Genomic DNA, 13,578 nt, shown 5'->3' with positions numbered 1-13,578 from the left:
TGTGTCAGACGCCTGGAGAAAAAGCCATTAGTGGGAGCCCCTTTCAGCGGCACAGGTAGAAAAAAAAGAGAGGCCATTATCCTCGCTATTGACGTTCCTTTGTAGAAAGCATCACAAAAACGACACGGTCGAACTTGAAAACATATGATTACACTGTGGAGCTCTTAATTTATGATATTTACTGAAATGAAATGATGAGAAACATTTCACATCTATTGTCTTTCTAGTTGAAAGATTGTTTACTGCACTATGAAATGCCATATGGCTAGTGAATGACGTTTCACGTCTTGCTTTGCCTATTTTGTTTAATATCTAGTTTCTAGCTGCACTGCAGCATTGGTTAAAATAAAATTTTATAGATGTACTAATATAGATATTTTCTGTCTACAGATCCAGTAAATAATAGTTTTGTGATATATTTCCAAAAAAATGAGGGCGCACAAAAAGACATTTCCCTTCACAGGAACTGCATACATAATTTTCTTTACAATACTTGGTAATTTATTTCATAGAATAAGTTTTTGTGGTGTACCACTTTAATTACATAGACATTAAGATGTGAATATACATTTCCCTTTGTAATCTCCCCACGGAAAATTACCCTCTACCACGCAATAATTAATAATGGTCAATCAAATCATCCACATTTATTTACGTTTGAAAAGTATCTGATCAGATTTCCTAGTAATATATGCGCCGACAGCTCGTCGACGCCAAGGTATTTTTCTAGTACGTTTATTCTTTGGAACAACAGAGGTACGGAGATGTATGCTCCATGGTTATTATAGAGAGAGAAAGGAACAGCTTCGGAAAGTATCGGTTGGGAGTTTTTCGGATTGCTAAAAGAGATTTATTTACTCTTCTTCGCGCTAAAGCGAGAAAGGAAAGTTTGTGCCGCTAGCGTGATAGGTCAAGAGAAAGAAAGGCTGTCAAAGTAAATTTCATGAGACTGAAAATCCACAGAAAACGGAACATGTACGGAAATGGATTCAATATACTATTTTCCTCAGAAATAAGGTTTGTGACCATTTTATTCTAGAGTGAATGATGAATGAGTTCTCTGTCTGAATCATTGATGATTGTCTGGGCCCTGTAATTAATTGGGAAGTTTCAGCTGTGACGGAGAGAGCCTGCAATCTCTGAGTTTTTATAAATCGTCCAAAAAGGCTTCGTCCACATCTGAAATTTTAGATCTGTCGTAAACTGAACGAATTGTTCAAACGATCGATTTTCCCAACTGAATGCAGCGCTTAATAATAATAACAAATGCAAAGATCTTTTCTAGCAAGCCAGGCGCTGAATATTAAGACGAAGGGCTCCACCAGAGATTCTACTAGGCTGATTTCATGTAAATAATAGATTTAAACTGCACACAGATAAAGGACAGAGAGAGAGAGAGAGAGAGAGAGAGAGAGAGCGAATGAAATTCTAGAAATTACTCAGAATCCTCAATTAGCATAATTGTTTGTCTGTCTTTTCAAGGATCAGCCTATTAAGAAAACATAAAGCCCTGACTTTATTGTAACGATTTATGTGTGAGAGTGAAAGAGCGATAAAGGCGACAGATACACTTCTGTACAGACAAAACATTACACCAAGTTAGCGGCAAGCTGCATTCACGTAGACTTTCATCATTTACAAAACAGTAGTGAGAATTCATTATAATGGCGACCGTGACAGGACACGTTTTTGGACGTTGTTAAAATAATTTTGTTCTCTGTTTCATGTGAATTACGACGAGCCAACTTAACTTGGGAAAGAGAAGAAATACTCGCAGTCAAATCTACACAGATAAACAGCACGCTGGGCGCAGAAAAAAGGCCAGATCTATAATTTTTTATTAAAGCTTGCTAGTATTCTGGAAGTAGACGTAGATTTGAACAATTACTAATTGTGTTCATGCCAGACGTAGATTGATTCAACTGCCCTAGTTGCATTTACCTGTATAAGTACTATAAGAAAGTAGCCACAGAAGTATTATTGTGTGAAGGGAGATATATACATATTGACTGTAGAATATTTATATGGTTTTAACTAGGGCAATGTTTAAGATGAGTCAAGCAGAGCAGAGCAACACGCAACAGCCTTCAGCTGTTAGCATTGAGGATAATAGTGATGTAGTAAGAAGTGTTATAGAACCGATCGCTACAGATAGCGCGATAGAACGCCCTGTAGACATGGTTGGAGATGTAACAGCAGGTATGCAACATGGATTAGATCCATTAGTAATTATCATGAGACAGATGCAGATGATAACCGAGAGCATGAATAATATGAAAACCGACATTAACGCGAAATTAGCCTCAGTTACTGAAGGGCAAAACCATTTGAATACAAAATTAGCCTCAGTTACTGAAGGGCAAGAAAATCTGAAAATTGACATTAACGCGAAGTTCGCCTCAGTTAATGAGGGGCAGGAAAATCTGAAAGCTGAGATTAAGCAGCAGTTACACGACAGTTTTTCCGAATTAGAGCAGCGGATAGAGGCAAAGACAAAGGTACTTAAAGATCAGGCCGAAGAGACGGAACGAAAATTAACTGCACAAATCGAATTGGTGAAAGCTCAATGTGAGGAATCTACTCACCGCGTACGTGTAGAAATGAAGGAGTATGTGGCTATTAAGATAGATACCGTACGGGAACAGGTGGAAATGGTTCCGCAATTAGTACAAAAGCAAGATGCCATGTCATGTGCAATTGCGCAACTTCCTGAATTGGCACGTACGCAGACGAACCTAAAGGAAAGGGTTGAACATCTGACAGAACGTCAAGACGTTATAGAGCACCAAATTAATGTATTAACGGGTAAATTATCCGAAATCACATTAGAAAACAAAAGGCTAATGTGTGAAAACGTTGAGCAAAATGTTAAAGCAGCATTCCAGAGTCTATGTGGCAAACAGGAAGAGAATTTGTTTGCTAAAGGACTTGAGGAAGTGCGACAGCAGTTAGGTGCTGATTTCGAGCATTGGAAACAAACGATCGCAGAGTCGATACACGTTTCACAACAAGGCTCAGAACAAATGAATACAGGCCAGCAGCAGAAGTTGCCAGCGACTATAGAGCCAGTTACTGCACATTCGCACACAATACCGACTTGTGTAAGTAACTCAAATATTAAATTGCCACGAGCTAGTTGTTCGTGTGAAGTTTTATCTGACGGAGATTACGAAAGCCTTTGCCATGCCGAAGAAAAAATGATAAAGCATCGGCAATTTCAGATTTTTAACACTGACAAAAGGGGGGTCCATCCGATTGTTTTTATTCGAAGTTTTAGAGGAGTGCTACCCAGAAATTGGTCGGAGTGGCAGAAGATCAGTTTCGTGACTGGGTATATACAAGGTTCGGGGGCGATCTGGGCCTCGGTCATGACTTCTGTTTGCTCGACCTATGAAGATTTTGAGAAAGCGTTTTTAGCAAAGTTCTGGTCAGAAGGGGTACAGGAACGCCTAAGGCAGGAGGTGCTCTACCCAGAGCCTTTCTCTTTTTCAAAGGGAAGCCTTAGGAAGTATTTTGAAAAATATATAAATAAAACCAGATATTGGGACAGACCTATGCCTTTGCCAGATATAATAAACATACTTAAGGCAAGATTACCAACTAACATATGGAATCAATTAATTTACAGGAACGATAAAGACTTGGAGTCGTTCCTCACGACGTTAGATGATATAGACATTATAGAAGAGAACAACCAGAAAGCCCGTAACAATAGATTACAATATAGGGAGATAGAACCTCCGGCAAATGGTAGGCAAGGGAACGCACAGAGATCGATAAATAGTGGAGAAACCCCTCAAAATCTCAATAATAATACCGGCAATAGTCTTGCGAGGGGCTATCCAAGGAATAACAGGAATGGGAAAAGATACAATCCCGTATGGGGAAACGAAAGGAATTTCAGACCGCAAGCCTGGAACAATAACGGTAATAGAAAGTGGAATCAACCGGGGGGAATAAACTCAAACAACCAACATCAGTGGGGACGGACATCTGCGAATCAACCGGTAATTACCGAAGTGACGGACGATGTCAACCAACAGGCGAATCAAAATCCAACAAACTTGTAAGGACCCACTCGTGCCCCGGAGGAGCGGTCAACAATAGGTTGAGGGGCAACAGGATATGTGTACCCATGCTAACGTATAATGATGGACGATTACTGGCAGATGAATTGACCGAGGACTTAGAACTCCAAGATGAGGATAAGGAACAGGTGGCAGTAGCCGAAGTGCAAGTCATTTTGGAGACTGTACCTACAGTAGCGGTTTTAGACACAGCTGCAACCACAAATGTTATTTCGGAGGCTCTATTCAACAAGATCAGAAATATAGGACGAGTACCAATTTTTCCAGTTCAAAATTGCAGAATAATAGGCGCCGTTGGGGCTAGATCGGCTAATGTAAAAGTGCAGTCACTACTTAATGTAGAAGTCGGAAATGTAGCAATATTAAGCACATTCCTTGTTGTGAAAAATTTGGTGGTAGACTGCATTATCGGAGTCGACAGCCTACGTCAATACGGATGCAGAATAGATTTTAAAACAGGAAAAATTTGGTTAAATGTAAATAAACAAGAAATTGAGTTGGACTTGTTGAAAAAAGAAAGCCTTACCAGAAAATATAATAGTGGGATCAGCGTGCAAGTAATCAGGACTGCACAGAATTCTAAACAGCACGTAAATAATGAGGTCCAAGTCAAAGGAGATTTCGGTCAATTAGTGTATGAGAAGTTAAATGAATCCGACTGCATTACTGAAGATCAGAAGAAGCAGCTCAAAGAATTATTATTAGTGTATGAAAACGTGTTTGATGAAAGGCCAGGAGTTATTAAGGGATACATATGCCATCTCTACGTTAAGCCGCACGAAACATATTGTAGAACTTTCTATCCTGTTCCCTGGAGGTTAAAGGCTCAAGTTCAAAAAGAAATAGATCGCATGTTGAAATGGGGTTTGATCGAACCCTCTACAAGCCCATACTGCTCCCCATTGTTGGTCGTGCCAAAAGCAAATGGAACTGTGAGACTGGTACTCGACGCCAGGGAAATAAATAAAATCATAATTCCAGTGAGAACACATCCGGAAAACATAGACGAATTGATACAACGGTTCCAGGATGTCCAATATTTGACGAGCATCGATTTGCGGAGTTCTTATTGGCAGGTCAAGCTGGACGAGTTGTCAAGGAAATATACAGCTTTCATTTATGCCGGAAGAAATTACCAATTTACTGTAGTTCCTTTCGGACTCAACATTAGTGCTGGAATCTTTATAGCAGCTCTAGATTATGCACTAGGCCCAGAACTAAGAAGCAGGATAACAGTATTTGTTGATGATATGCTTATTGCATCGAAGACCTGGGAAGAGCATATTACCTTACTGAGTCGGGTGTTGGACGTGTTCAAAACCATGGGAATAACTGCTAACCTACAGAAATCCCATTTTGCACTAGACAGAATCAAGTTCCTGGGGCATATAATTGACGCAAAGGGAATTTTACCGACCAAGGAGAAGCTAATTGCGATTAGTAAGTTTCCAACACCAAGAAATAGGAGGCAATTAAAAGGGTTTATGGGACTTGCCTCATTTTTTAGAAGATTTATAACGAATCAGGCCATGAATGCAGCAGCTCTCAATAGTTTGCTGAAGAAGGATGTGCCCTGGCTCTGGACATTAGAGTGTCAAGAAGCATTTGAAGAGATAAAGAAGCAATTAGTAAATGCACCGCTTTTGTACCATCCGGACATGCAAGAGGAATTCTACCTGTCAACAGATTCGTCAAATGTGGGTCTTGGAGTGTGCCTTTTCCAAGTACGCAAGATAAATGGACAGCTTACCTTTTGTCCTATTGCGTTTGCTAGTCGTGTTTTGTCCAACTGTGAACGAACGTACACGACGACAGAATTAGAGGCTCTTGCGGTCGTCTGGGGATTTAAAAAATTTCATTATTATTTATATGGGTCAAAGACTATCGTATATTGCGATCACCAATCATTAACGTTTTTACACACGTGTAAACTGTTACACCCCAGACTGGCTAGATGGACGCTCGCTCTGCAACAATACCAGTTTAAGATCGTACATGTCTCAGGGCAGCAAAACATTATTGCTGACGCTCTATCAAGGTCACCGCTGGGTTTAACAAAAGAGACTGAAGTAAATAATTCCTCAGAATTCCCTGTATTGCTGCTGCAGGAAAATCCATTTAAGACGTACTACGTCAATTTGTGTGTGCATATGGCCCAGTTACAGAAAAAAGATGCTCAATGGGGAAGTGTCATTCAAAGGTTACAACAGCAACCTTCGGATCAGATGGCAAACTATTACAAGCTGGTAAATGGCGTATTATTTTTCCGCTGTGGAAGGCCAAACAAAGTCCGTTGGTGTGTTTGTATACCTGAGGCACAAATAGAGAAACTTGTATGGTTCACTCATTTAACCTGGGGACATTTCGGTGCGACAAAATGTGCAGACAAAATAAGTGGTTACTGTTATTTTCCCAACATAAGGCGCAGAGTGCATGAGATCTTAAAGAGGTGCATAATCTGTCAAAAAACAAAGCCAGATTCAAAAGGGACTAAGCATCCATTATGCTCTATATTAGTACAAGAACCAAAAGGATTAATTTCGTGCGATCTGTGTGGACCGTTACCTACTTCAAGAGGTGGTGTTAAATATGTGTTGGCAATTCTCGATGTGTGTACGAAATACGTAAAGCTGTACCCGATAAAGGCGGCTACAGCCAAAGTAATTGTATTAAGATTGATAAAGGATTATCTTCCACATGTTGGTACACCTAAGGCGAGCATAACAGACAATGCAAAAATATTCACGGGACTCCGATGGAAGCAGACTTTGTCTCAAGTTGGCGTGAAACACATACTAACATCATTTTACCACCCACAAGGCAATTTGGTTGAGAGGATTTTTAGAGAATTCAATCGATTTATGAGGACGTATTGCCATAATAAGCAAACTGCGTGGGCAAATTATGTGGAAGAGTTTGAGCAGATATACAATAACATGCCCCACTCCTCAACGGGATATACGCCTCGTGAATTGATGTTCGAAACAAAAGAGGAAAACTTCTGGACTGACCATATCCCCAAAACTCAGGAAACTGAGATGCCTTGGGAAGAAAAAATAAGACAAGCTATCATAAACATGACGAAAAAGGCTGATCAAAGAAAACAACGATATGACAAATTAATCAAAAGGGTACAGACATACCATGTTGGAGAGAAGGTACTAGTTAAACGACATACCAAATCATCCGTAATAAAGAAAAGTATAAAGAAATGACAGTTACTATATACTGGACCATACATTATCCTACAAATTCCGAATCCTGGAGCTTATCTGTTAGCATACCAGGGATCGAACAAAATAAAAGGGTTATTTTCTCATAACGACTTAAAAAAGTATAATGAAGATTAGAAGATAGTGAGGAATGGTGTTCCGAGTGACAGAAATGAACGCTCGTAAAAAACATAATAATAAACTGTGTGTGTGTAGTGATAGAAACCTGTAAATTGAAATAGTTAATCAGTGACATAGAGTATAGAAATAGTGACTAACTATTATTATCGAGTGTTGTAAAGAAGATAGTGGAGATAGGCTTCACTTGTGTTGGGGTGAATATAGAACTTTAGCATTGCTAATGTCATCAAGAATGATTAAGGATCTAACTGACCTTCAAGAAGAATGAAATGTTTCCCGCAAATGACGCTGAATAATCAAAAGAGGTTCCGAGTGAATATTCATATATAATCTCATATGAACGCTTACATGTGTAAACGTGTGAAGGGATGTGTTGTGGTAGTGAATCGTGAGTGACGGTTAACGCCGCAAAGATAATTTCCCGCGCAAAACAGTTGACGTCGGCGCGAGAGTTAAAATCGATACAGACGATACAGATATACTTTGTAAGAGACTCGCACAAAACGCGAGGATAAACTGATTCATGTTAAACTCTAAAAGGAATAGGTGTTATAATTAGAAGTTAAGAGTTTTTAATTTATTAATGAATGATTAAAGAAAGTAATATTCATAGATTCAGTAGTAATTTAATGGTTCGTGTTCGTTTGGGAATTTTGTGTGAAAAATCCATTTCCATATATGAGCATGGATGAACACAGTATGAATCAGAGAGTAAATGAAAGAAGCGAATCCGCATTCCTCAATGCTAATAACTTTTACATTGCAGCACTCAAGCGTAAAAATATATGTATTTAGAAGAAAAAGTTTTGAGTATAGCTAAATTATATGACTTATCAAGGAAATATGGATGATGTCTTGGTGTAAAATGAACTACACTTTCCATTATTCGATGATTTGAATCCAAAATCTATAGTAAGTTACATGAATCCTTTAAATTACGAAGAACAAATCAGTGATAGAAAATCTGTTAGAACTTTTGGACTTATAAGCACAAGTGTGGAGGCAAAGTCAAAAGGAGTATTCAAACGGGAGTAAATCGGATGATGCTTTTGGCAACATCATTAGTTAATGGTTGAATTCCTTGAAGTACGTCGTAACAAAAAGGATCCATGAAGCCATAAGGATTTTGCTTTCAAAAAGGAGAATCTTGGACGGTGCAACCTAATCAGTTCTCTTACAGGAAGAGTTTTCCTTTTGGTCATTGCTAATTCTTTTGGAATGAATGTTGCATGTGAATTCGAGTATCCCTGTTCCTTCTACTCTTCCCATTGTGGGCCACGTAGAAGATCAACTACAAAGGGGGCCGCGTAGAAGACCGACTACAAATGTGGACATCGGGGACATGCAAGACCCGGGGGAGTTTAGCACTGCAAGATATTGTACTTGGAGCAAGATTGTAAAACGAGAATTTACGTTATTTATTGTAAAACTTTTTTTTTTTTTTTGCTAGAGGCACAAACCACTCTTTTCCAAATCGTGATACAAATTGATCCCTGTCTTTCCTTTAGAGATGAAATTCAAAATTATTTTTGTTCTTCTATAGGCTTTCCTATCTTCTATGTACCGTAGGCTGGGGGTCTAAGCTTAAGAGGTTTTCCAAGGTTTCCCTGCTTAAGAAAGTTCCCGAATGGGTAGACCCTGACATCAGTTCATGAAAGATCATCTTCCTTGGTTGTGCACCGCAAACATAACACCTAGATGCACGTAAAAGCAATACAGCCGCGGTACCTGTCTCTTCATTTCTTCTGTCTTCAACATTTCTTTTCTTCGTCTGTCTCAAACATAATATTCTTTTTCAGTCGGAGGACTGACAATCATCACTTCCGGGTTATCCACGCTAATAGATAGCTCGCGAAGTGTGTTCGATGAATCAAAATTGAGCTCACAAACTTCGCTCGCTGCGAGGGGCATTGTAATCTCCCCACGGAAAATTACCCTCTACCACGCAATAATTAATAATGGTCAATCAAATCATCCACATTTATTTACGTTTGAAAAGTATCTGATCAGATTTCCTAGTAATATATGCGCCGACAGCTCGTCGACGCCAAGGTATTTTTCTAGTACGTTTATTCTTTGGAACAACAGAGGTACGGAGATGTATGCTCCATGGTTATTATAGAGAGAGAAAGGAACAGCTTCGGAAAGTATCGGTTGGGAGTTTTTCGGATTGCTAAAAGAGATTTATTTACTCTTCTTCGCGCTAAAGCGAGAAAGGAAAGTTTGTGCCGCTAGCGTGATAGGTCAAGAGAAAGAAAGGCTGTCAAAGTAAATTTCATGAGACTGAAAATCCACAGAAAACGGAACATGTACGGAAATGGATTCAATATACTATATCCTCAGAAATAAGGTTTGTGACCATTTTATTCTAGAGTGAATGATGAATGAGTTCTCTGTCTGAATCATTGATGATTGTCTGGGCCCTGTAATTAATTGGGAAGTTTCAGCTGTGACGGAGAGAGCCTGCAATCTCTGAGTTTTTATAAATCGTCCAAAAAGGCTTCGTCCACATCTGAAATTTTAGATCTGTCGTAAACTGAACGAATTGTTCAAACGATCGATTTTCCCAACTGAATGCAGCGCTTAATAATAATAACAAATGCAAAGATCTTTTCTAGCAAGCCAGCCGCTGAATATTAAGACGAAGGGCTCCACCAGAGATTCTACTAGGCTGATTTCATGTAAATAATAGATTTAAACTGCACACAGATAAAGGACAGAGAGAGAGAGAGAGAGAGAGAGAGAGAGAGAGAGCGAATGAAATTCTAGAAATTACTCAGAATCCTCAATTAGCATAATTGTTTGTCTGTCTTTTCAAGGATCAGCCTATTAAGAAAACATAAAGCCCTGACTTTATTGTAACGATTTATGTGTGAGAGTGAAAGAGCGATAAAGGCGACAGATACACTTCTGTACAGACAAAACATTACACCAAGTTAGCGGCAAGCTGCATTCACGTAGACTTTCATCATTTACAAAACAGTAGTGAGAATTCATTATACCTTGTCTGCATTGTTGTCTTTACTGTACTATTTTTTCTGCTTGAGCTTTGTAATGTTTAGATGCTGCTGCTGTTTGCCATGCATAGTGCTACTAAATTTCACTTTGTATTATTCTTTTAAGCCAGTTTTACTACTGATGTATTTTTCTTGTTTGCTGCTCATTGCCTTATATTAGTTGTAATTTATGCTGCTTGCTTTGCCTTTCGTATTTTTTATCATTGCTGTTTGTGTTAATTGTTTTGTGCTGCTGCATTGCCTCGTTCCTTAGTTTAGCATCTGAGCTCAGTAGATTTAAGTTAGCTTAAGAGGGGGTAGACTATATAAGAGAATGAGTTGCGATGAATTGGAAGAAATGCATTGAGAAGTCATACGAAAAAAGTACAGAAAACAGGTATAGATAGGACTTTTTGGAAATAATGAGGAACGAAGGGAGATCTCCGAGAAGTAAAGAAAGTTTTGTTTGCCAAATACTGCAGTAAAAGAAACCCTGTCCTTTCCTTGTGTTTTCCCACTATATGTTTGTGTACCCTTGCGTATTTGTTTTCTTCCTGTCTCTGTGTAGTTTCATAGAATTTTTTTTTCTAATACTATTCACTATGATGAGGAATACTGTTATCCTCAAATATAATTTGCATTAATAATATGTTATTTTCTTTGTAAAGATGTTTAGACATTATTTATTCTGTTTTGTTTTAATGCTCATGTGTGAAGTTGATGTTTCGAAAGTTATTCTGAACTTTTATGTATCTACTTATCTCATAATTCCTGTAACACTGATGTACGTGTTTATTTCTATTCTTTTGTAAAGCCTGTATTACTACAAATGTTATCTGTATTGTTATGTTCTTTAATGATGTATTTTGTACCTTTGTAATTGTACTCTTATGTTATAAAATTGTAATTGACACCAGTTCATCATATTATTAACTTGTAAGTTACATTTCACTGCACACGTTTCTGTTGGTCATAGTATATGGACAATATGTGAGAAGTAGGGACTGTTAGTGTTTGCACGTGTGTTAATAATTCAGCAAGGGACTGGATAACAGCATTGCTGGTTCTAAGGACAATTCCAAAAACTTTGTGAGTGCAGAAGTGGTGGTTATGGACTTGCTACATTATCCACAAGACTCTTCGATGGTGATTGTGCACCTGCACAGTCGCAACAGATGGCTGCTGGCCATCTCTACAAGGACTGCAGTGGGTCTGCACCTCTGGTGGCCCACTGCAAGGACTACAGTGGGTCTACATCTTTGATGATCCATCAATACCATTATTTCTACAAGGACTGCAGTGGGTCTGCACCTCTGGTGGCCCACCAATACCGTAATCTCTACCAGGACTACAGTGGGTCTACTCTGTGATGACCTACGTACCAATATTCTTCAAAACTTCGACTGACTCTGCTGTGGGTTTACTCTGTTGTGGCCCATTACCTGTCTGCATGTCGTGTCAGCACTGTCTTTCCGTTGGAAGGACAACACTACTTCTTCAAGACTGCATGGAAATCCACTACGTCTGTGTGCATTGTCTTTTACTGCTCAGACTTTGAGAAAAACACGGCAATTTTAGTGTGATCAACGATCAGGACTGTCTTTATGGACTGTGAGAAAATTTTACCTTTTGACCAACATTGTATCAATAAGTTTGTGCATTTGATTTCTTTGTTATTGTAATTACGATTATGAAAAATTTTAACAAATATGTATTGGCCAGTGCCCAAAAAAATTTGTAAAATTTTTTGTGGGTAGCGTGGGGGCTATGTAAGTAGGCTGTTTAGGTTTTTTTGGTAACGCCACCTCTGTATGAAAATCACTGGCTGTGCTGTGTGCAGTCTGTGGCTGCTTTGCATTGTTGTAATACTCGCCATTGTAGTGTTAAGCAGCTGGCTGTGAACAGCGCGTAGCGTTGCGCAGTTGGAGGTGAGCCGCCAGCAGTGGTGGATGTGGGGAGAGAGATGGCGGAGTTTTGAAATTTGTCATGAACTGCTATATTTATATATGATGATATCAAGGTAAATACATTGTTTGTTCTCTATTAATATCTTTCATTTGCTAACTATCCCTATCAGTAGTTAGTGCCTTTCATAGTTTGAATCTTTTATTTAGCTGGCAGTAGTGGCGCTTGCTGTATTGCAGTAGTGGGAGTAACGAAGATTTTTGTGAGGTAAGTGATTTAGTGACTTGTGAAAGGTATAGTTTAATGTTAGTCAGGGCCATTCTTTTGTAGAGAATTCTGAAAGTCAGATTGCGTTGCGCTAACAAAATATTGTGTGTCAGTTTAAGCACAGTCGTGTAAAATTGTTTGAAAGGGGACGTTTCAGTGTTTAAACCATCAATGAAGGCCCGTGCTGTGATAGTGCAACACAAAACAACAAGGGGTGCAAGCCTCCTCCATGAAAAACACGACCACTCCATAACACCACCACCTCCGAAGATTACTGTTGGCATTACATACGCTAGCAGATGACGTTCACCAGACATTCGCCATACCCGCACCGTGTTCATTGGATCGCCAGATTGTGTACCGCGATACGTCACTCCACACAACGTTTTTCCACTGTTCAATCGTCCAATGTTTACTCTCCTTACACCGAACGGGGCGTCGTTTGGCATTTACCGGCGTGATGTGTGGCTTATGAACAGATGCTCGACCATGAAATCCAAGTTTTCTCACCTGCTGCCTGACTTTCATAGTACTTGCAGTGGATCCTGATGCAATTTTGAATTCCTGTGTGACAGTCAGGATAGATGTCTGCCTACTACACGTAACGATCCTCTCCAATTGACGGCGGTCTCTGCGAGACAACAGACGAGGTCGGTCTGTATGCTTTTGTGCTGTATATGTTACTTCTAGTTTCTACTCCACTATCACATCGGAAACAGTGCACCTAGGTATGTTTAGGAGTGTGAAAATTTCGCATACAGACGTATGACACAGATGATACCCAATCACTTGACCATGTTCAAAGTCTGTGACTTCCGCGGAGCATCCCATTCTGCTCTCTCATGATGTCATTGATATGGAGTACCTGGCAGTAGGTAGCTGCACAATGCAGCACAGAGCCGGTAGATGTGGTGAATGGTATCAGTGGATCTGAATGCCATCATAAAAATTAGAAATCTATATTCCAGA

Source organism: Schistocerca nitens, chromosome 11, assembly GCF_023898315.1.
Source record: "Schistocerca nitens isolate TAMUIC-IGC-003100 chromosome 11, iqSchNite1.1, whole genome shotgun sequence".
Classification (NCBI taxonomy): Eukaryota; Metazoa; Arthropoda; class Insecta; order Orthoptera; family Acrididae; genus Schistocerca; species Schistocerca nitens.
The sequence above is the reverse complement of the archived record's forward strand: the minus strand, read 5'-3'. Positions refer to the sequence as shown.